This window comes from Microtus oregoni, unplaced genomic scaffold (assembly GCF_018167655.1).
Source record: "Microtus oregoni isolate MIOR12 unplaced genomic scaffold, Mior012 000020F_ref0000438, whole genome shotgun sequence".
In the NCBI taxonomy this organism is placed as follows: Eukaryota; Metazoa; Chordata; class Mammalia; order Rodentia; family Cricetidae; genus Microtus; species Microtus oregoni.
In genome coordinates, this window is record NW_024543079.1 from 18,810,640 (window position 1) to 18,834,762 (window position 24,123).

General features: G+C 46.6%; 1 protein-coding gene across 3 annotated transcripts in view; it reads right to left on the reverse strand.

The window, feature by feature from the left end:
* The window catches only part of Syndig1 (synapse differentiation inducing 1), a 150,544-nt gene extending 132,895 nt beyond the window's left edge, over positions 1 to 17,649 (reverse strand). The window contains exon 1 of one of the 3 annotated variants that reach the window (XM_041670111.1): positions 17,146 to 17,649. The gene's annotated coding sequence lies outside the window, so the exon portion shown is untranslated. Of the gene's footprint in view, positions 1 to 16,991; positions 17,122 to 17,145 lie in introns of those variants that run through there. The other 2 variants (XM_041670113.1, XM_041670112.1) reach the window with 2 other exon arrangements.
* Positions 17,650 to 24,123: the final 6,474 nt, after the last annotated feature.

Below are 24,123 nucleotides of genomic sequence, written 5' to 3' on the forward strand. Positions count from 1 at the left end.
TAAAAACAGATGTGGACCACAACAAGCTGTTGTCAGCATCTTCAGCTGAAACCGTGTCTACCTCCCTTGGCAATACATCCCCAATACACCTACCTACCCTCCGGTCCCCTCTCCTCACCTCAGCCCGTCACGACCTGGCTGCTGAAGTGTGGCCTGCGAGCCAGCAGCACCTGGCACCTGTTAGAAACACAGGCTATCAGGCCCAATCCTGAAGGGTTAATCTGTAACCTGCAGGTCTGCGGAGCCCAGGTGGCTGGCACAGGCACCAGTTTGAAGATGCCGCCTCCTGAATGCTGCAGCAGTCAACACTGATGCTGATGGGTTGCCCAGGACTGCTCCATCTTCACCTACAGTAGTTGAGTATTCTCTCGTGTCATCTCTTTCCCGTTGCTATAACCGAATGCCTGAGGTTGATACTTCACACATACACACAGAAATGTCTAATCAGCTCACAGTTTGGAGAGCTGAGAGCAGGGCACTGGAATGGCTCAGCTCTGGCGGGGGAGCTGACAAGATAGCGGAAGTGCCTGTAAGAGGAAGCCATCACATAATGAGCAAGAGGCCCCGAGGGACCGGGGTTACTCCTTATAAAAACCCATTCTTTTAGGAACTAACTCATTTTTCTGAGACCCAAGTCACCCGCAGGGCCAGCATTAATCCATTTCTGAAGAATAGCATCCCTGGGGGCTTACAAGCTCCCCATTAGATCCCCAAAGTTCCATCAGCTCAACCACCATACCCGGATGAAGCTGCCAGCTCAGAAAGCTGTGAGCGAGACACTTAAAGCATTTCCAAACTGTTACAGAAGGTGAGCCAGTTTTTAAATAGTTTCAAGTGAGTCTAACAGTCAGCAAAATATGAGAGCCACTCTGGATCTGGGTGCTCTCAAGGTGTGATCCAGGAGCTGGTCACAGTGAAATTCAGCCAACGTGCTCACCAGTTGCATTGTACAGTTGAAAGTACAGAGAACTTCCACCCTAGATCTGTCTTCCTGATGCTCTGACCAAGCCTGTCACTAATAGGTTCCTCTCTGAGTTTACAAACACATTCATCTTTGCCTGAAAACCATGCCCCAGGCTGTGCCCTGGGGGCATGGCATTGGCTGGATGCAGCACTCACTGATGGATGCCAATCCGTCACCTTTCCCACCTTCCTTGGGATGCTAGGAACGTTAAATCCTCATGCTTATTCCATACTTCCTTATAACCAATGGTGGCCATGGATCTAGCTAAGGAGTCTCCTGGGAGGTTCTGTCCACCCTCTGTATTTTCTTTGACTTCATACATGCTATCTGGAGTAGAAGCAGCCACATAGCAGCCATGATGGGAAGGCTGTGAAATCATAGAGATTCAGTCCTGATTTCACTGGGCACTGAGTCAGCACCTTTTGCCTCCAGGCTCACATCTGGGGTGGGAGGGGGCTCGATTCTTCAGCTCCTGAACAGGAGGATGACTACACACGGCTTCTGTAATTTCTTGCTCTTCTACTTCTGACCTGTGCCATATCTGCATGTTTCAAATATTCATACTTTAAGGGAGACTTTACAGTGTAGGAAGGAAAGAGAAAAAGGAATAAAACCACAATAACAACAAAAGCCCAGAGAAGGTAGATCACAATTGGCATTGACACCGATTCTTGTGTAAGTCTGGAGAAGTCCCCAGAACAATGATGACCCGACATTTCCAATCTTTCCCCCAACTTTCTAATCTACCATTTCACTAAAGGAATTTGGAAGTGATGAAATTGAAGAATTCCAAGCCCTTAAACTCCCTTTCACAAGAGTAATGTGTCCCTACAGCACGTAAAATTGGTGCCATTCATCTCTGTCCCAGTTTCTGACTTATGACCTTAAGAGAAGCTTCACACTCTAGGTGAAGCTTTTAAGAATAGTCGGACACACTATTTTTACTGACATTGGAGAACAATTAAGACTAAGAAAAATTAGTATAATTTTTTAAAAATAAACCTTAATAAATCGTCTGATGAGAAAGGCTCCTCTTTTCATTTTCATGTAACATAAAGGCTTATGGTGTACACAAGCATTTTCCCGCTTAGGATTTGTGTCCACTCATATTTCTGAGGGTGAACAGTATTTCTTGTCTCACATTAATGCCATCTGTGGCCCTGGCACTTTTTGCCAGGAGAGGTATGGGTCTCTGCTCCCTCCCCTCAAGTCTACTTAGGTGGGATTCAGGTTAGCAGGAGGAGGGTGCCGGCAGGGATATTTGGAACTCCTGAGATTTATTAAGAGATAATAATAATAATAAGAGAGAAAACTTGAGCTAGAGCTGTGAACTGTCACTAAGAAGCATACAACCTGAAGGCTGCCACACTGTGCTGTGGGGTAGAATGGTGTAGCCTAATGTAGAGTCCACATGGGGACCCTCCGGTAACAGTTTGGGGAAGGATCCCAGCTTTCCAAGTCCCAACTCTTCCAGGTCCAGATGCCCTTAGTGCTCACATCTGGGGCTAGAAGACGCAGCTGACCTCCAAGGAGTTCATGCACTAAGTTTGGGGTAATCTGAATGCAGTAGTAGGCAAAGCCCAGGGGAGGTGAGTCTGTCTGACTTCACCTGCTGTTCCTCAAGTTGTCCCCTAAACCCTAGTCACATCGTCAGTGCAAATTAGATTCTAAAGTCACCTCAAAATCTGACACTTCACAAGACCCGGCCTCTCTAACCTTTGACTGGGCCCCATTCCCTTCGCCTAGAAATCGGAACTCTCTCCTCTGTCCAGAGCATTTATGTTTAGGTCATGGCTGATTCTTGCCACAGCATTCTACTTACTGATCTGGCCAGAGGCCTGGGTCCACCTTTCTCATCACACTCGTGACAGCACAGGGTAGCCTACCCCCTGGGCATGGCTACAGTCTTCTCAGCTGTGTTTCTGAGCCTAACACCACACTTAGCTTATGCCGGCCGAGCAACCCAGGCTCTAGAAGAGCTTCCACTGTTGTGGGAATTGAGCCAAACCTGCTACCACAGAAAAGAGAAGGCACACATCCACTCAGGGCAGAGGAACACCCTCAGACTGCAGTCTTGGGGAACCCAGGACAGCTCTCTCAGGAGGTAAGACGGTGGAAGTACGTGGCTGGGTGAAGTACATGATGTATGTAGACTCCTGGCACAGAGCAGGGGCAAACAGCATGACTGAAACAGGTCTCTTGTTCTCTGATGCAAGTGTTCATTTCTACTAATTGTATGTTTTCAGCTCTTGTTTTCAGTTCTTTATGTAGAATATAGAATACGAATTTAGTTTATCAATGGTTTTCATACTCACCAATGCTAAGGTATTCTGCTACAGGCTAGACATAGCCAGGCTTCTTTTTACATACCTATATTAATGCTTCTTATATTCATTCAGAGACTGTTGTAATAGGAGTTATACTCCCCAGAATCCGTGAATTACATGATTACACAGTCTGCCCACTTGCACCTTATTCAAATTCCTGATCCACAGATCCCAAAGCACTACGTTTGGAGGTCAATTTGTTAAGCACCAACAGCAAAACAAAACAAACAAACAAAAAACAACTAGAAAAGTCTATTAATGGTTTCCTAGTACCCAGGATTATATGATTTCTAATGTAGTTTTTATTTTTATTTTGGTAAAACCTAAATCACATAAATTTTACCATCTGAATACTTCATATGAACTGCTACGGTGTTCTGTTCACTCAGAATGTGTTGTGAGGTCGTGAGGGGGAGATGCAAACGCTTTGCACACAAGTTGCTTAGTTCCTCCACGCTCCATGCTTTCCCCAGGCCCCCACATTGCCGTCCCTAGCACTGGGTTCCCAGGAATATATCTTAGTGTGTTTTATCTGTCCTGGGTTTTCTCCATGATAGATCGAATGTAACTGCAAAGCCTTTAAAGGGTCCAGTTTGCCTCTTCTTGGGTCTAGACTGGCTTAGAGCCTTGCTACTGAGCAGAAGAGCAGGATGGAATTAACATAGTATGAACTGGAGACTGTTATGTGAGGCTGGCTCCCTCCTGTTCACACATCATCATCTTTAACACAAGGAAATCAATTACTTCAAAGCTACTGTGTTGGGTGCAAGCTCAGAGATGAGATGTGTCCATGACCCAGTTCTAGGGGGCGCAAACAGGCACACTCCAATCCCAGATATCTGGGAAGCCACAAAGGGTGACAAACTGTCTCTGTGGACCCTTGTTCAAATCCTAACCCAATGAACCATGAGAATGGAGTTGGGGCAAGTTAGTTACATAGCAGTAGATAATATCCACATCCTATAAACTATTTGCCAATATCTAAGATTCTAAAAGTTCAAATGTAGTTATCATTGTTTGTTGCTATGGTAAAAAGTGTACTGCCATCAAATTTCCCCTCTTAGCCACTTTGTACTTTACAGTGCAATAGCATTAAGTGAACCGTGTTAGCTTCTAACAGATCTCTGAAACCTTCTCATTTTGTTTCTGAAACCCCATAACCAATAAACAATAACCCACTATCTCCTCTCTTCCTAGCAACCACCACCCTCCTTCCACCTTCCATAAGATTGACTACTGGTATGTATCTTTTGTGATTGGTTCATTTTACTTAAGTACCCAAGTAGTTCATCCAGGTTATGACATATGTCAGAATTTCCTTCTTCTTATAGCCTGAATAATATTCCATCATATACATATACACACATATTCATTCATCTGTTGATGGCTTCCATGTTTTAGTTGTTGCCAATAATATGGCTATGAAATATCAAGACTTTGCTTTCAATTATCTTGGATAATTGAAGTAGGATTGTTGGATCACAAGGTAATGCTGTTTAATCTTCCTTGGTACCTCCATTTTTTTTTCCACAGTGACTGCCCAATTCTCTAATCTGACAACAGGTGTGGATCCACTTTCTCCACCTCCTTCTTAAAACTTGCCTGGATGCAAGGTCAGTGAATGTGATCTTGCCACTTGGTTTTATTATCTGGTAGAACAATTCTTCACGCAAAGACATGCTTAGCATTGCAGCCTCATTATTTTTTCATGAATTTGTGACTCACACCATCAAGCTTAAAAGGCAGCGAATACTGACATTCTGATTAAACGGCCTCTGCCCTATCACTCACCATGAAGGGTTCCTGCTCTCTTACTCCATGAGGAAATCTACATAGTCTGCGCTCTGGATCTCAGACACATATTGCTGAAGTCAATTCTCGATATCTCATCTTTGGTGGTTCTGCTAGTGCCACAGCAGGGTTCAGGTAGGCCAGATACCAGAGACACCCAGAAGTGAAAATGCTGAACTTGAGAGGAGGCCACCATCAGGATAAGGGGATAACTAAGATGAGCTCTGAATGAAGTTAGTGAGAAGAAGCTAAATGTAGCTGGACATGGAGGAGGGCATATGGCATGTATGCACACATACACTGATGCACGTATGTGCAAGTGTGTGACAGGGTAGGAGGAACCCCATGTTCTGGAATTAGGGGGAAGTGGTGATGAGATTGGGGGGCCTGTAGCTACTGTTTCAACAGCTTCATATTCTCTTTAAATGGTCTGTACTGTGTGTCTAGAATGGGGATGCCTGATAAGAGGAAGGGAAGGCTAGTAAGGGGCCAGAGGCAGATGTGCATTCTGGTCAGCTTATTTCTGGACAATCCTCACAGCCAGGTGGCAGGTAGAAGGAGCTGCAGAAAGGTTGTGACAGGGTGGTCAGAAATGGGTCCAGATGTGTCCAATGAGAAGGAGTGGCTAGACAGGTAGGAGCGGCAGCTAAGCCTAGAAAAGAGAAGAAATGAAACCCCTGGGAGTGGGTACCCCATTTCTGAGTATCCCTCCCAGAGGAGGTAGGAAGTGGGAGGAGGGCTGGAGGATGGTAGGGAACCTGCAGAGAATGTGGCCACTGAGGAACATCACATGTAATGAGCTGAAGGCCGAGCCTTGAGTACTAGCTTAGAATAGAGAAATCAGCTGGGACCCAGCTGTATCTGCGAGTGATCTCTGACTTACAATGGCTCTGCTTAGGATTTCCCGACTCTACAGTGATGCAAACTGGTAAGTATTCAGCAATGAATATATTCTGGATTTTGAATTCATTTCTTATCCAGTGTGGTGCTCTTGTGTCTGGGTCTTATTCACCCTGCTGTCCAGGGCAGAGAGACACAGCCACAGAGAGCCCTGCAGTGCCAAGGGAAAACAACTGAGAATACAGCCTGTGTGCTGCTAAGCCATTTAGATGCTCGGCAGGTTGGGTGCTGTGGTGGTGTGAATCAGAATATACCTTGCAGGCTCAGGTATCTGAACACTGGATCCCCATTTGGTGGTGCTGTTTGGGGGGTTTTGGTAGGGCAGCCTTGCTGGAGGAAGTACGCCACTGGGGGTAGGCTTTGAGATTATTTAGCCTTCTCCTGTTTCCAGTTCCCTTTCTCAGCTCCATGCTTGCAACTGAAGATGTGAGTTCTCAGCATTCTACGTCTGCTATCATGGCCACCACTTTCCATTGTGCCTTCCCACCACAACGGATTCTTCCCTCTGGAGCCATAAACGCAAGTGAACTCATCCTCTGGTAAGCTGCTTCTGGTCCCAGTGTTTGATCATGGCAACAGGAAAATAACACTCAGGTGTGTTCACGGCAGTTTAAACTTACCATATTTCATCATGGGATTGGTCTCTCTGGGCAGAATCCCACTGTAAGCTGAGGAAGATCTAAAATCCACAGCCAACAGTGATGCCATTGGCCAGCTTGGTTAGGAGTGCCAGTTATGGTCTGGGTGTGAAACAACACCACAGGATTATCTGTTGAACCTTGGCCCTCAACTAGGGACCAACTTTAGAATGTAATGGAAAAGGTAGGTCACAGCAACGTGACACTCTTCCTTATCATGGGCTGAGAATGAATGGAGCCAAAGCCTAAGGACTGAAAACTCTGAGATGGTAAGCCTAAATAAATCCTCACTTGTATTGTTTTTGCCAGTCATTTGATCACAGTGTTGCAAAATAGCTCATCCCACAACGCTTTGTAACAAGCAGGAAGGGCAGGAATGGGGGAGATGCAGAGGGAGGAACACATGCATCACCAGTGGGGTCTGAAGATCCTCTTCTGGACTAAGCCAGACCCTATAGAGACAGAAGTACTTTGATATGGCCCTTCTGAGACAGTTGGGATCATGCCTGATTTCCCCCCACAGATGTACTGGCCTAAAGACTATTGGACAAAGTCCAACACAATAAAATGTATTTCTGAAATGCATAAGGCTCTGAAACCAGTTCCAGGAAAACCAGCGTTTTCTGGGCAGTATCGGCAGAGGAAAAAAAGATTCCACCGTCAGGGAAAAGATTAATGTTGAGAGCAAGGGAAGAACAAGGGTAGACCCGCTGTTCTATTTAGCTTAGGTTGTTGTTTTTCTGGGACCTGTGGCGTTGGAGGCAGTAAGCACCTCCCCTCTGGCTGCCTGAATGTGCTGCAGGTGATTTCGGCTCTCTGGGACTCCTAAATCCCGAGTCATGCTTAACCTATGTCCTGTGTCTCACTTGCTGACTTGCTGTAGGCATTGTATCCCATGGAAGCCATCTAAACTGCACGGATAAACAACCTAAGTATGACTTGGTCCACTTGGGATCTACCATGTGATAGAACAGTCTCCATCTCTTTGCCTTTCTCAGAGGATGTACAACAATTCTAGCAGGTACTGTAGGTTCCAGCAGTATCCGGAGGCCTGAGCAGCCAAGCATAGCAGGGTGAGATAACCTGACCTTTAGAGACAGGCCCAAAGCAGGGATGCTCTGGAGATGTGCCTCTGCAGCAGTACCCCACTCTGGCAGCATAAGGCTGGACAGCAGGTTGGCACCCTCTGGCTCTCCTGGTCATGCCAAATGGCCAAGTGTAAAACAGGGGCATCTCCAGAGTGTGCCGAGAGAACCAAATGGAGCCACAGGCACACTCCACATCTCCCCTTCCCTTTTTCCACTCTGCCGTTTCCTTCCTTGGTGCTGCCATCTGGCTATGGAGAAACATCACTAGCAATAAGGACCGAAGAGTGGAAGCTGCTGTCAGTTTTCCCGTGCCAACACTCATAACACTACGCAAATAAGCCACACAAGCGTTGGTCTGGCCCCTCCATTAGAACCCCTGTATTTTCTAAATCCATTAGCTCACCCAGTCTTCAGAGACAGCCATCCATTCCTGAAGTGAGGAGTTGAACAGAAAGACCAGTATTTCCACTCCAGCCTGAATATAAATTCCAGGGTCAGAAAGTTTAGAAAATGGGGTCAGAAACCCTTGGAATCTGGAAGGTCCGCAGCCAGGCAGAAGTGACAGTGACTGAGACCCATCAGTCAGTCAGCACTCAGCTCTCCGTTAGTTCCTTCAGGATTCCACTCTCCTCACAGGCTCAGTTTCCATGGAGGTGCTAATGTTCCCAGGGCCCTAGCTCTATGTCATCTGGATACATAATTGCCAGGACACAGTGGGACTGAGAAGGGAGACACTTGTTATGTATTCTATCAAGGCTCACCATGTCCTTGCCACGGCACCATTCACCTGCCCATCTTCTCCACACTACACTTATTTCCATTCTACTCCCTTGACATTGTCACTCCCCAAGCCCCTTCATACACATTCATGAACAGACAGCTGCCTCAACTCTCACTTAGCAGACAGACATATCTCAGAAGGAGGACAGTGTCTAAAGAGGTGGAACTGATTTCACTCTGGGGCAACAGAGAATCCCAGGAACATCAGTCCTTTGTTTAAAGTGTCTGTCAGTGCTAAAGCTGCCCTTTCAATGTCCAAAGGTAACAGAAAATCCCAAGACTATGAGGCCCAGGGCTGGAGGCAGAACTTCCTAGCAGGGTGGTGCTGTGGGAATGCCCTTGGGGTAGATGGAAGGATCTACATAGTGCATTTGAGTATCCAAGGCAGCAGAGGGGTCCTGATGGCTAAGAAGAGGTTTTTGCACCAGGTAAGGCATAGGATGATGACTTTTAACCTGTTCTTCACTCCTGGGTCCCGATGCTGGCAGAGTGGACATGCCAGATATTGAAATACTACGAGCCCACCTGTCAGGCAGTCTTTCTATCCAACCCTGGGAGAGATGAGCCTTAAATTGGTTGCTGCTTGCTATTCCTAGTCAGACAAGCCTCTGCTGGTCACTGCAATAGCTAGAAGACAAGATATGGAGGGGCAGGGATGTCCTGGACCAGCTTATAGCTTATATCAAATATTCCAGCTATCTATGTGTTTTATTCCTTTGGGCCTCAGTGTACCTGGGTAAGGCTATAGGGTCTGAATTGGTGGCTGGTGCAGAGTTCTGTTGGGTATAGAGCCAGGGAACAAGGTCAGTGGATTGCAAAGGAGCCTCCCAGTGTAGGGAGCAAAAATAGTCAACTAATAAGATGGGAAGCAAGCATCAAAATTCCAACTTCCCCAAATGCAATCTTGAGGCCACAGAAAACCTGGACACTTAAAAACACTCCTACTCTAATAAAGAAGGGAGTGCTGGAGGCTGGGTCATGGCCAAGCACAGATGGAGAGAGGTCACGGTGCTCCAGTCATGTCTACACCAACATTTCCTGTGTCCCTGGCCATGTAGACAGGTGATGCTCATCAAATAGGGCAGTTGTTGAAATGTGGGATGGAGACACACTCTGTGACCCAGGCTCCTGAAGTGTGCCGTTCTCAGAAAGGTGCCTGGAAAATCAGCAACAAGAAAGGGAACTGCAGAGCTCTACGAGTTCTGAGTCAACAAGTAGGTTTTCTCCCCATGGATCGCTAACTGCAGTCCTGTAAAACACATCTGGGGCTCTTTTTCACAGCCAAGACACCAGTCAGTAGGATCAGTCAGATTAGCAATGGTGCCAATGAGCACTACACACCAGGACCTGGACAAGGGGCTCAAAGAAGGTGACTAGGGATTCAGGATATGGCAGTTCTGAGCCCCTTGGTCAGCTGTACTGCAGACCACATAACCCTTGCTGTCAGAGAAGCCACATCTGCGTGACGTGCGCGCGCACGCGCACACACACACACACTCCCACCTTCCTACATACACACACTTGTGCACACACCAGCGGTGTCAGGGTACAAATGAAAGCGAGAGAGAGTAAGGAAATAGTAAAACCAATTATTTCCCTGTATTTACATTTTAAATAAAATTCTATTCCTGTCAGGCAATTTGAGAATTTTTTTTATGTCAAAGCACTGAAATAACTGGACTAAGGCCCCGAGAGCTGAGTAGGGGGTAGTTGGCACATCAATCAGCCAGTTCCTGGATCTGTAGAGGAGATGGAAGGTATGGGAGGTGGGTGGGAGACAGCGGAAAAGTGAAAAGTTGGATCCCATACAGGCATATCAAGGCTGGGGTCCAGCCTGCAGATCCTCTTTGCTTGCAGTGGCTTTAAATTCAGGGAGCTGTTCTGGGTTATGCAGATAAACAGTTCTGAAGTCTATCTAGAGATGTCTGAACTGCAAGCTCCGGACAGACCCTGCTGTAATCTCTCTCTCAGATGCTACACATAGCTTGCTCTCCTGCGAAGTCTCACCTCTTCTCCTCTTCTCACCACCCTAAGGCCCTGCACCAGTATCCCATGGTATGTTCAGCTGGTAGAAATAGGGTCTCTTATGAAGAAAACATATGGAAGACAGGCTGAAACTGAGATTTTTGGAGTTGAAGGTGGGTGTAGAAGTGCTTGTATCTTACTAGATGCATTTTTAGACTCCATTTTAAGTGTGGGGCTGGTGCCAGTCTCTCATAGAATGAGTTGGGGATCCTAGAAATCTACTAAAACTCACTCTTGAGCTTGCCTCACCATGGATATGCACTGGTCCCAATTCTGCCCCAGAGTGGCTCTTGGGACATAAACCCACTTGTTTCAAACCTGCTCCAGCTCAGAGCCATCATCACCAGGTGAGGACCAAGCCCATAAGAATTCATTTAAATGCATATTATACCCACCATGGAAGAATAGGCTTATATAACATCCACTGTTTTAATTTCCTAAGGGAGAAGGCTGAATCCCAAATGTGTTGGAGGTGAGAACACAACGTTCTGCTTTCTGAAGTGTTTAAAGTTGAGGCAGTGGAATGCGACCGTAGTGGTTCTTAGTGTCTGAAACACGTTTGCAATTTTAGATTTAAATACTTTTGGACCAAGAAAAAAGGAAGGAAGGAACAGATAGACACACATCTGAATGGTAGCCCAGTCTATCAAATGATAGATTCAAATGAGATATCACAACTGTTCAAAATATGAATTTCCACATAAGCCCTTTTGAAAGATGGATCTTAGGCTAAATCTAAGTTTCCTCTCTCTGAGTTACAACCTCAAAGTGTTCTATAATACAACTTAAACCCAGCTAGGAACTAAGAGCCAACAAAAAAATTCACATTAAACATATTTGAAGGGGCTGGAGAGATGGCTCAGCAGTTAGGACTTAGGTTCAATTCCCAGCACCCACATGGCAGTTCACAACTATCTGTAACTCCAGTTCCAGGGGATCTGACATATTCACACCAATGCACCTAAAACAAAGACTTAAAAATAAGAGCCAATAAAGGCATTTAAACACCCACAGGCACACACAGAAATACACACACACACACTTGAAATTCAGTAGCAAAATGTTTGTCTCTGTAGTAATACTAACTGGATTCTAAATGTTGGTTTATGTACATGAAGTTCCAAAGTTGTCTCTGTGTTTTCTGAAACAATGTTTGCTTGTTTTGTGGTACTGAAAATTGAACCTAGGGCCTTTTGCACTCTAGACAAGCAGTCTGCCATTGAGCTATATCCCTAGTTCATCTTCAGTTTTTCTTTTCATTTGCAATGGGTTCTTGATAAGTTAAGTTGCCCAGGCTGGCCATAAACATTTTATATAGCCTAGGTAGGCCTTGAACTTATAATTCCCTGTCTCAGCCTCCTGGGTAGGTGGGATTATAAGAGTATACAGATCCAGCTTAGATCCAGCTTTTATTTTATCTTCCGTGTGTGTGTGTGTGTGTGTGTGTGTGTGTGTGTGTGTGTAGGGGGTGGGAGTAGAGGGAGGGAGAGAGGGGGAGAGAGGAGGAGGAGGAGGAGGAGGAGGAGGAGGAGGAGAGGAGGAGGAGGAGGAGGAGGAGGAGGAGGAGGAGGAGGAGGAGGAGGAAAGAGAGATATGGAGGGAGGGAGAGGGTAGAGAATCTCCATTTATGGTTATTTGGTTCTAACTGATCTTCCAATCCCAATGCTCATTCATTGTTTTTCTTGACTGCCTTATTTTACTTTATTTTGGGTAACAGATTTAATAGATTCTTTGTCACATGGAGACTTACAATGATTTAGACTGTGTCATGTACACAACCTAAATCATCGCGATAGTCTAAATCATCATGTGTCCCACACGGTGGCTGGCTTTTGTTGGTAATCTGACATGATGGTTTAGGCAATGAATTGTAAGCAATGAGTCGGGAAAGTTCTGTAATGTGATAGGAATCCACTTTTCGCTAAGTTAGCTGTATTCAACACTACTGCTCACGTGTCTGTCTCCGTGGTCCCTGAAAATCTTCAGTACACAAGACTGTTGACCGTTTCACACACATTCCTGTGGGACAGCTGGGCTGCCTTCAGGAAGTGGACACACCTGTCCTCCTGGAACTCCTGATGACCAGTAGTTCTAAGATACAGATACAGGAAAGGCAGGCCCATTCTGTTTTCTCATCTAGTCAGTTACTGAAAACATGCCCAAAAGAAACAGTCAGTTAAGACTTGTGCTGTGCTTTGAATAAGAATGGTCCCCCACAGACTCCTATATTCGAATGCTTAGGGAATTGGCAGTGGGGTTGTTTGCAAGCTTTAGTAGGTGTGGTCTTGTTGGAGGAAGTATGTCACTGCGGGTGCCTTTGAGGTTTCAGAAGCCAGAATCAGATCCAGTTTCTCATTGCTCCTTCCTGCTGCCTGTAGATACGGATGTAGAATGCTCAGCTCCTCCAGCACCATGTCTGTCTGAATGCAACCATACTTCCTGCCTTGCTGATAATGGACTAAACCTCTGAAACTGTGAGAAAGCTCAATAAAATGCTATCCTTATTAAGAATTACTGCGGTCGTGGTGACTACAATAGAACAGCAACTAAGATCAGACTGAAGGGCGTCCTTTACCTAGCGCTTCCTTTCTTTAGCAAACAGTGGTGATGTTTTTAAATGTTTTGTTTTAAAATCCTGAGAAGCATGTGATGGAAAAGCAACAGAATCTCAGGAAAGTTAAGAGATTTCTCTAACCCATTCAAAGTTCAGTGGGAAAGCCCAGACTTTGGAACACCAACCTTTCCACTGCTTCTGAAAGTTCTGCAGGGACAGAGAGACAGCCAGGGGACAGAAGACTCACTCTTCCCTTTGCCTCCAGAACACCAGTGTTTGTAAGAAACGATGGCCAGGGAACTGGGTCGCAGAGTGCTGCTCGATTGCTCACAGCCTCCAATTAAAATAGGTTTCCAAACTCTCAGCAATAATTTGAAACACGCAAGAGTCTTGCGCCGAGAATGTTAAAAATTCACATCTAAAACTACCTGCTGCTCTTCATTATTACAGTTCTGGTGGCCTGGGTAAGAGACTGAGTAGCCTGCCTTCAATGTTTTTAGTATTTTCACCTTTTGGACACTGTGCCTCAATGTCCCCAGTGCAGTGAAACGAGCTCACAAGCTATGGCCCTTGGAACATCTCACACGAGCGTATGTCTGTAAAACGGCCCCATGGAGCATTCCAGTGTCCCCGGCTCCTACCAGCTGATACTGACAAATGGACCCCTTGGCCTCCCGTCTCATAGTGTGTCTAACATCTGCCATTGTTCAAACCACAGGTTGCAATACTGTGCCAGTGCCTGCCATCCCTGGGGATCTGCGTTCTCCAATGGGCAGGGGAAACTTGGAAGGGACAATGTGAGAAAGGGGCCTGCACTGGCATAACACAAACATATCAAGGTTTTATCTGGGAGGACGTGGTGAAAGCACTCACCGACATGACAGTTGTCCACTTAACAAAAGGTTAACCAAGGATCCCTTTCTACAGCGCTCTTCATGAAGGCATTCCGAAGTCTACCCAGCTCCCAGAACTCCACTGACATTCTCAGAGATGACTCTTATCCCAAAGAAAATACAGAGGTGTACAGCAGGGGTCTGCAAGGGAAGACATTCCTCCTGCAACCCCCCCCCCCCCGGCCTTCTCTGGTATGTGTGGCACCTCTCTACAGTATGAAAATCACACTGGGTACCAAATCCCAGGCAGGACGCCTCTTCTGAGGGCCTAGTAAGCATGGCAGGAAGGCCATCCAAGGCTTCCCAATGCACCCCTCGAGAATGCAGCCTTCCCAGTGAGCCCTGCAACGGCAACAGCAGAGACGGTGTCTCAGAGAAAACTTACATAAGCAAATGTCTCCTGGCAAATAAGACTCACTGGAGGAGGCTAATATGAAGGACAAGTTGCAGCCCTCACATGTATGTCACTGTTAAATGTGGAAAAAATTGTATATTTAGGAACTGAGTAAAGTTTTTACCAATTTTTCTCCCAATTATTTTGTTGTTCTTGTGGCAACTGGTCAACTAAAATATCACTCATGCCCCCAGATAGATAGGTATAGAAAAATTTAAAAGTCCCCTTTCCTTAGTAACTGGATTTGTCTTTCCTGTTGCAATGTCCTTTCCCTGTTTGTCCAGGAAGAATAGCAGGCTGTCTTTCCACCACCCCCCCCCCCGCCTCTAATAAGAATGGGGAGAGGAATGTCTTCCCTCATATTTGAACATTATCTGTGCTCTAAGTGGGATCACTAGTAACATATTTTGGAGCTAAAATGTAACCCAACCATGCTTAGCATTTGTGGTGAGACCCTGGGATTCAATCCAGCACAGAAACCAAACACATAACAGTTATTTCTGATGGTCAGGCCAACCCGCTATGAACTGCCATCAGCCACATAGATAGGACTATGTGCAGACAGATGAAGTCAGCTAAGAATGCCTTTTTTTTTCTTAAGGTTAAAACCAAAATGAAAATTCCATATGTAAACCTATCACTTTGCTAGGTCATTCAAAAAGTAAGTTGAAAAGGCAATATAATTTATTATTTTCGACCCATAAATTTGCTTTGTTGGTTACTGTATATACATTCATAATTGTATAAACTTGCAGGGTGCAAAGTGATGCTATGATCTAGCTGTGTGATGTGGAATAACTGCACCAAGCTAATTAGCATATCCCTCCCCCAAACAGCCATCTTTTGGGGCATGGCTTTTGAAGCCTTTATTCAAACAAGGCATCCAGTACTCCGAGAAACAAGGAAAGGGCAGGGGCATCTTTCTGCGTTTCTATACCACTGGAAATTTCTGCAATAGAAAAGTTTGAGGTGCTTCCTCACTCCCTCTGCCCCCATGGCGCAGTCCTCTCCCTTACTGAAAAGGGCCAACTGATTTATGAGTCCTCTTTGCACAGGCAGGCAGTGGGGGCAGGGTGAGAAAGAAGGGCACCTGATCACTGACAGAGCCAAGCTCACCCTAGCAAGGGGCCAAAGTGTTTGAAGGCGCGAAGCAAGGAAGCAAAAAAGAGAGGTGCTTTCTTATACATCCACAGGCCCCGCACCTGTGGTCTGCAACTTCAAAAGGCCGGTCAAAGGGATATGCAGCTCCTCTGAAAATTCCTCTCAGTTTCTTACTCCCATCCTCCAAACTGACACCAGACTGTTGACGCTACTTTGGCGACCCTATTTTTCCTCTTTGAAACCATTTCTCTGCACGCACCCCCGAGGCTCCAGCAATGACACCTTGGCAAAGAAAAGTTGGCTGGCCCTGAGGTTTGGTTAGAGGCTGTCACCGGGCTCAAGCTGCAGGTCTGCGCAGCTCGCTGCCTCTGGCTTAGGGTTCTGACCAAACTCACTGGGCTGTAGGAGAGGGCCTCACAGACGCATGTCCACTGCTTGATTCTAAACAGAAAAAAAGAACCCCTCGGTATTGCCCCAACCGACGTCCGTCCCCCCAACAAATTCGCCGGGACCACCGTTTGCTGCACCAAAAACCTGGTGAGGCTCTGATAGGCGCAGGCAGCCCAGTTCTTACCCGCAGCGCAGAGGCGCCACCACCACAGCTAACACCGCAGGAGCCAGGAGCGTGGTGCGCACTTTAAGTCGGAGGTGCCCCGTGCCTGAGCTTCTGCTGCCAGAAGACCCCACAGAAAATGAGGACTCCTAGAAGACCCCTTTCTTTTTTCCTCTAATAAAGCCAAGCGCCCCTCCGCTGCCTCCACAAAACTCAGTTGAAAGGCTCCCACACCGAGGGAAGGGTCCTCCGAACAGGCAAATGCCCAAAGCCCTTTCTTAAGGAAAGTCTCCAACTCCATGGGTGGCCCACTCTTTCTCCATTATACAGAGAGAAGAGCGCGAATGAAGAGTAGAAATCTCGCCTGGGGACAACCAAATTAGTATCTGAACCCCGTTAGCGCATCTGCTTGCCCCCACCTAGGCGCCAGGACTGGCGGCTCCAAGGCTGCAGACTGTCGCGCTTGCCAGGGCCCGGACAGCTCATAAAACCCGGTCTCTTCCAGGTCGGACGTAAGGGGCTCTAGAAGTCCTGTCCTCCGTCCAGATAGCTTCTTGTGCCCCCTACTTCATCTAGGTCCTTCTGAATTCTACCTTCCCTTTCCTTTGGCCCTTTCTTTCTCTGTCCCATGTGGACTTCAGTGCCAGCTCCACGGGTGCCTCGCTCACCAGCCCCTGTTGGACTCAGCTAGGTCGCTCCAGGGAATGATCGGAATCATCTAGGCTGGTGTTCCCGTATCCCGGCCTGGCCCGGAGCTGCCAGGCTCCGTCGCACTCAGTTCACAGACTCACTAGCTCTAACCGACGTCGCACAGCAGCCCCTTCACGCCGCCTGGGTACCCAAGGTGGCGAGGAGCCAAGGTGCAGCCGGGCAGATAGTACTGGTTCCTGTCCTCTGCATCTTCCCGGCCAGGCGCCATCTCCCCTCTCACGGGGCGACACTGTGTCTCCCCGGTCCGGCTACGGCGACCCAACGGGACTTACCGCGGCCGGCACAACGCCGCCTGGTCTGTGAGCTGCGAGGCGTCCGCCCGCCTGAGCCAGGGCATCCTCCCGTGCCCGCCGCCCGTTCGCCGTCGCCGCCGCCCACTCCCGCAGCCCCCGGTCTTCCCGCGCCGCTCCGGCTCTCAGGACTTACCTCCGGGACAAGGTGACCCGGCTGGTGCGCCCAGGCGGCCGCCCGCGCGTCTCGGGAGCCAGCGAGCGTGCGGGGCGCGGTGCGGTGCGGAGCCCGCCTCTGCTCCTGGGCTCGTGGCTCTCCGCCTCTGCCCTCCCCTGCGCGCTGCTTCCCCCGCCGCTCCCCTTCCTGGATCGCAGCCAGCGCCTCGGGCTGCCCCGCGCACAAGGTTCCCGAGCGCCAGGCGCGGGGCAGCGGCGCCGCCCTAGCCGAGCTGGGTCCTCTTGGCCCCTGGGAGCAGAAAGGGCTTGGTCTGAGCAGGGGGTGACCCAGAGTGCGCCGCTGTGCTCTATTGGGTTCACCGAGCCTGGCGGCTTGCGTGAGGGAAGAGGCAACCGGGGGCCCCCCGGGGAGGAAGAGGAGGGAGAGAGGGAGCAGCAGGGCGCGAAGGTGGCCGCCAACTTTGCCCCAGGCCAGCCGTGCCCTCGTCAGTGATAGCGGCTGGCGGGTGGCCCGGGGCGGGTGTCTGGAAACGTTGAGGCGACAGAAGCTGGGAGGGGGGAAAGGGGACTGCCACTGGGGACTAGGAGAACAGGAATTAGCCTCGGACTATGGAAACGATGGCTTCCCTTGGTCCTAAAAGGCTTCCCCAGGCTCCAGGTCGCCTTGAGGTTCAGAAGAACCCACTCTGTAGGTCCAGAGAAAGCCCAAGTCCTGACCAGCAAGACCAGGAATAAAGACAGAGGCGGGCGGTCACGACGTCGGTAACCTGAGACTCAGCCTGCAGCTCGGACCTAGACTGGTGTAGGTGCACTGCGGGTGGCCTCATAGTAGTTGCCACTAGAAAAAAACTGGGGTGGCGGCGCTTCAGGGCTGGGGGTGGGGCAGAGTGGTGGTTTGGAGTAGGTCGAAGGGAGCCATACCAGAGTTGCCTAGGAAGACAATCTACATTTCAAACGTTGAGGAATCAAGCGAGAGGGTGTGTTTTCATTATAGATTTAACAGGGAAGAAACTAGAAAATGTGCCAATAACAGGATCAAAAGTTGTTTTGTCTGTGCGACCCCCTATCAACTACTGTGGAAGACTCTCTGTACTTCAGCTCAACCAAACCCAGGCTTTTGTCCTGGGGGAGTCGTCACTGCTTATCCCCTAGTTCTATAACTAGTTGTCTAGCTTTCTTAAGAGAGTCTGCCCCCTGCTTGAAAAAGTGGGGTTTCCATCTTCGGATTTGGAAGTGGCTCTGGTCCTTCCGGAGAGCCCTCTGCAGCACTTGGCTTCCATGGACCCTCGGCAGTTCATAGAGGATAATCTTATTAAAGTGACATAGGAAGAAGGCTGAGCTGATTAATAGACCCAGGTGTGTTCACAGCAGCTCCTCGCTTGGGTTCACAGGAAGGTCTTTACATCTAAATATCACACCCATTCCCAACTCTGCAGCAGCTAGGTGCCTGGCTTTCTTCCTCTGGTTGCTCTTAGCTGTGGGCAGGACTGTTACCTGGGATGTGCCGAAAAGGGCACTGTGAGGGTCCCCCATCGAGCAGCTCTTAAACTGAAGAAGAATGTCAACCCTAACTATGTAAAAACACCTTTCAGTCTCTGCTTCCTTCCTGAAATGAACGTTCTCTGCTCTCCTCTGAACTGCTAGGCTAAGCATATGTTGTTAAACCCATGTGAGGCAGAGAATCAGCACGCCTGTTTGTCATTTGAAGAACCCAAGGCTTGAAAGATTGGGAGCTCCACGGCTCCCAGACTCACGAGTCACCCACAACTATACTTCATTTTCTCTATATAAGGCAGTGCTTTCTTATCTAACTCACAGAGATCTGTCTGCTTCTGCCTCCTGAGTCCTGGGATAAAAGACTTGAGCCACCATCACCAGGCTAAGGCAGTGCTTTCTTGATAGCCCATCTTGAGATTGACTTTAGAGGTGGGCTTGGTTTGGCCAGAGCACCTGCCAGGTTTACAACTGCTTGAATTTTAAGTAGAATGTCACTGATATAGTAGGCAAGTAATTTGCAGAATGTAGTGTTAAACCTGACCTCAGGCCCCCACTGGCTCTCTTTTTCTTCTGAACTGAGAGCAGAAGGAAGAAAGAAGGTGCTTTGGCAGTGGCCTCTAGGGTTGAGTCTCTGTAACCTGTTTCAGTGAATTAGGGACTGTTATCGGTTTCCAGTAGGTGCTTTACTAGGCCAATCCAGGCCATGTGAGCACAGAAATTTATCCTCAGATTGACAGTTTTATCTGGCCTTTGGTTTGACTGGATGGCTAGATAGATAGATAGATAGATAGATAGATAGATATAAATAGATAGATAGATAAATGGAGTCATGCGTGTGTATGTGTGTGTGTGTGTGTTGGATTTCTGAGAAAAAGGATTTCTAAGACTTTAAGTCCCTTAATCTGCCTTATCTACTTTGCCATTTAATATTTTACTTTCTAATTGTGGAGTGGATGTCCACCTCTCAATTGAAGGGTGGCCTCCTAACATGACTGTATTTTATACTTAGTACAGCTCTTTATTTTTTGTCACACCCCAAGTCTTGAGCAAATATTTAATGGTAAATAATTATTGAAGGATAAACCCACACTGGATTATGCTGTCAAAGGTAGAAATCAGAGCAGGGGACAGCTCAGTGGTAGAACACTCGCCTATTGTGTATGAGGCTCTGGGTTCCACTCCCAGAACCACAAAAAGAAAAACTGATATCTGTTAAAGAAAAAGAACACTTTGGGAAAACAATTTATACACTGCATTAGCTGTTTTGACTTACTATAACTTTGATTATCATTTGCCCCATGCTGATCATTTAGCTTCCAGATCCCAGCTAGCTGCTGTCTCCTATTGAGAGCACTCCCCTCACCTCTCGCTGTGAATATCCAGAAGCACACTGAGACTCATGCAAGTTATACCATCCAAATGAGCCTTTCATTTTGTTTCAAAAGAAATCTACGTTTCTTAGTCAGGAATCACGTGTTAACAGGGACTCCACCTGTTCCTGGCAGATGACTGAACACCTCAGTTGATCCGGCATACTGGCATACATGGGGGACAATTTTTCCTACCTGCAAAGCCCTAGTTGTTGTTGGGAACGAGATCGGAGCTCTTTTGCTATGCTGTAGCAGTGAAATAAAGGTTTTCAAGAAAGTCAGTGAAGAGCTGTCAGTATCAGGTTAGAACAGGACACCACAGAAACTGCTAATCTCCTGGAAATTGGCTAACCTTCTCAAAAATGCTTATCTCTTAGAGGAGATTACAGAATTCTCAGAGCTTTGGGAGGTGAGTGGGTCCAGTTCCTGTGTTGTGAGCAACTGTCACTCAGGTGCTGAACAAGCTGTCAAGCCTCTGGGTAGTCGAGATAGGGGACATGATAAAGAGAACACAGATTTAAGAGGGTTTTTTGTTGTTGGGTTTTTTTTTTTGTTTCTTTTTTTTTTGCTTTTTTAAATTTTAGATAGAAGACATTTCTTAGTGTGGACTCACTAAAAAGCTTTAGAGTTCAGGGTTATGCATAGTGTCAGGATATGTAGGCCTCATGTTTAGGTGTCAACAACATCCATTCAGAGAACATCTTTAGATTATAGGTACAAAGGTTCTGCCTCCTCAAGCTGATCAAAACGCCAAACAAGATGAAATCAGATTGTACCCAGTTTCAAAGCTATGCCACTAACTAGGGTTTTGTTTGTTTGTTTTCCTCTTCTCCATCTAAGATCTGTTATTAAGTTGTCTGTATTGAGCTTAGGGGATTCAAGAATCAAAAAACTGTCTGTCTTGTTAATGTTAAATCTTATTAACTTGGAAGGTAGGAAGATAGCCATTGCAGTGATTGATATGTTAATAAACACGGTGGCCAACCTCTACAGGGGGCATGAGTTGCTATCAAACACAAAGTGAAAAATTCTAACTCTTAAATAAAAGTCTGAGACAATGGTGGCATGAATTTAGGACAGGAAACAATGTCAGAATGTTAGTTGGATGGGGCATCATCTAGCCAAATGCTTGGTATGCCAGCTTAAGCTGTTGCAGAAGAGCTAGGATGTGAGTGTGGTCAACTCCAGGCTCAGCTCCACAATGGTCCAGAGTTTTCGGAGCTCACTTGCAATAGGACTGCTGCAGGCAAAAACAAAAGCGAGCTTCTTTGCAAGTGCTTTTTTTCCTCCTATTTTTATTTTATTAAAAAAAAAGCAGAAAAAAGCCATCTTTTTTTTTCATTTTACATACCAATCCTAGTTCCCACTCCCTCACCTCCTCATACTTTCTCTGCCTTCCCCACTACCCCACTTCTCAGAGAGGCTAAGGCACATTGCTTTGAGGAAGGACCAAGGACCTCCCTACTATATCTAGGCTGAGCAGGGTATCCCCCCAAAGAGCCAGTACAAGTAATAGGGATAAATCCAGGTACTACCCACAGTCTGCCCAGCCATACAACTGTTACCTACATTCCGAGGACCTAGTTTGGTCCTATGCTGGTTCCTTCCCTGCCCAGCTAGAGTTGGTGAGCTCCCATTAGCTCAGGTCAGCTGTTTCAGTGTGTATCCCCATCATGATCTTGACCTCTTTGCTCATATTCTCACTCCTCCCACCCTTCGGCTGGACATTGAGAACTCAGCCCAGTGCTCCGCTGTGGCTCTCTGCCTCTGCTTCCATCAGTTCCTGGATAAAGATTCTATGGTGATATTTAAGATAGTCATTAATCTGATTACAGGGCAAGGCCAGTTTGGGCACCCTCTATACTACTGCTTAGGGTCTTAGCTGGGATCATCCTTGTGAATTCCTGGGAATTTCTCTAGTGCCAGTTTTCTTGCTAGTCTCATTATGGCTCCCTCAATCAAAATATCTCTTTCTTTTCTCTTTGTCTCTGTCTTTCCCCCATCTTGACTATACTGTCCCCTCAAGTTCTCCTCCCTGCTCCCCTTCACCTTTCATCTTCCCCTTTCATCCAATGAAATTGAATTGAGACCCGGATATTAATCTACACACCTATGAAGACCTGAGTTTTGACAAATAAGCTAAAATTATACAATGGAAAAAGAAAGCATCTTCGACAAATGCTGTTGGCATAACTAAATGTCAACATATAGAAGAATGAAAATAGATTCATATCTATCCCCATGCACAGAACTCAAGTCCAAATAGATTAAAAACCTCAAAATAAATCTGACTACACTGAACCTGATAGAAGAGAAAGGGGAAGTAGCCTTCAATTTATAAGCACAGGAGACCACTTTCCTAAATATAACACCAGTAGCACAGACACTGAGAGCAACAATAAATATATGGGACCTCCTGAAACTGAGAAGCTTCTGTAAAGCAAAGGATACAGTCAATAAGACAAAAAGGCATCCTACTGAATGGGAAAAGATCTTCACCAACCCCACATCAGACAGAGGACTGATCTCCAAAATATATAAAGAACTCAAGAAATTAGACATCAAAACACCAAATAATCCAATTTAAAAGTGGGTTACAGAACTAAACAGAGAACTCTTAACAGAAGAATCGCAAATGGCCAAAAGACACTTAGGGAAATGTTCAATATCCTTGGTTAATATCAGGGAAATACAAATTAAAATGACTCTGAGATACCATCTTACATCTGTCAGAATGGCTAAAATCAAAAACACCAATAATAGCTTAGACTGGAGAGGATGTGGAGTAAAGGGAACACTCCTTCATTGCTGGTGGGAATGCAAACTGTACAACCACTCTGGAAATCACTATGGCAGTTTGTTTGTTTGTTTGTTTTAGAAAAATGGGACTCAACCTACCTCAGGACCCAGCAATACCACTCTTGGGTATATACCCAAAGGATGCTCAATCATACTACAAGGACATTTGTTCAGTTATGTTCATAGCAGCATTATTTGCAATAGCCAGGACCTGGAAACAATCTAGGTTCCCCTCAACTGAAGAATGGATAAAGAAAATGTTGTACATTTATACATTACTACTCAGTGGTTAAAAAATAATATCTTGAAACTTGCATGCAAATGGACCGAGCTAGAAAAAGCCATCCTGAGTGAGTTAACCCAGACCTAGAAAGATAAGCATGGTATGTACTCACTCATAAGTGGATACTAGCTGTAAAAAAAAAAAAGGCTAACGAGCCTATAGTCCATCACCCCAGAGAAGCAAAGTAGCATGGAGAACTCTAAAAGTAGCATATATAGATCCTCCTGGGAAAGGAAATAGACGATATCTCCTGAGAAAATTGGGAACATGGGAATGGGGGGAGGTGGAAGGCAAGTACCTCATCAGGCACTCATCACAGGGCTTCATTTACTGAAGCTGAGCTAGTTGCTCAGCCCAGACCAGAAGAGGGAGAAATGACCTTCTGGTGAAACCACAGAAGTCACATTGACATTAGAAATAGCCTGTTTTGCAGTGGGCCATACCCAGGAATGAGATGTGTTTGTATACCTACATACATGCATACACATATACACAGACACACACACATGCATATATACACACATGCACACATACACACATGTATACATACATACACACATATAGATACATACATACATATATATGCATATGGCTATTTTACCCTTCAGTGATGTGGGAGTGTCATATATCAATCTGTTGATTTCATTGGTTAAGCAATAAAGAAACTGCTTGTCCCTGATAGGTTAAAACATAGGTGGGAGGAGTAAACAGAACAGAATGCTGGGAGGAAGAGGAAGTGAGCTCAGAGACGCTATGCTTCCCCTCTCTGGGCCAGATGCCATGAAGCAAGCTGCCAGGTCAGACATACTGAATCTTTCCCGGTAAGACTGATGCTACACAGATTATTAGAGATGGGTTGATCAGGATATGAGAATTAGCCTGTAAGGGCTAGAGTTAATGGGCCAAGCAGTGTTTAAATGAATACAGTTTGTGTGTTGTTATTTCGGGGCATAAGCAAGCCAGGCAGCCAGAGTGCTGGGGATGCAGCCCCGCTGCTCCTATTACGACACTTCAGTACTGGGAATTGAATCTCAGGCCTCAAGCACTG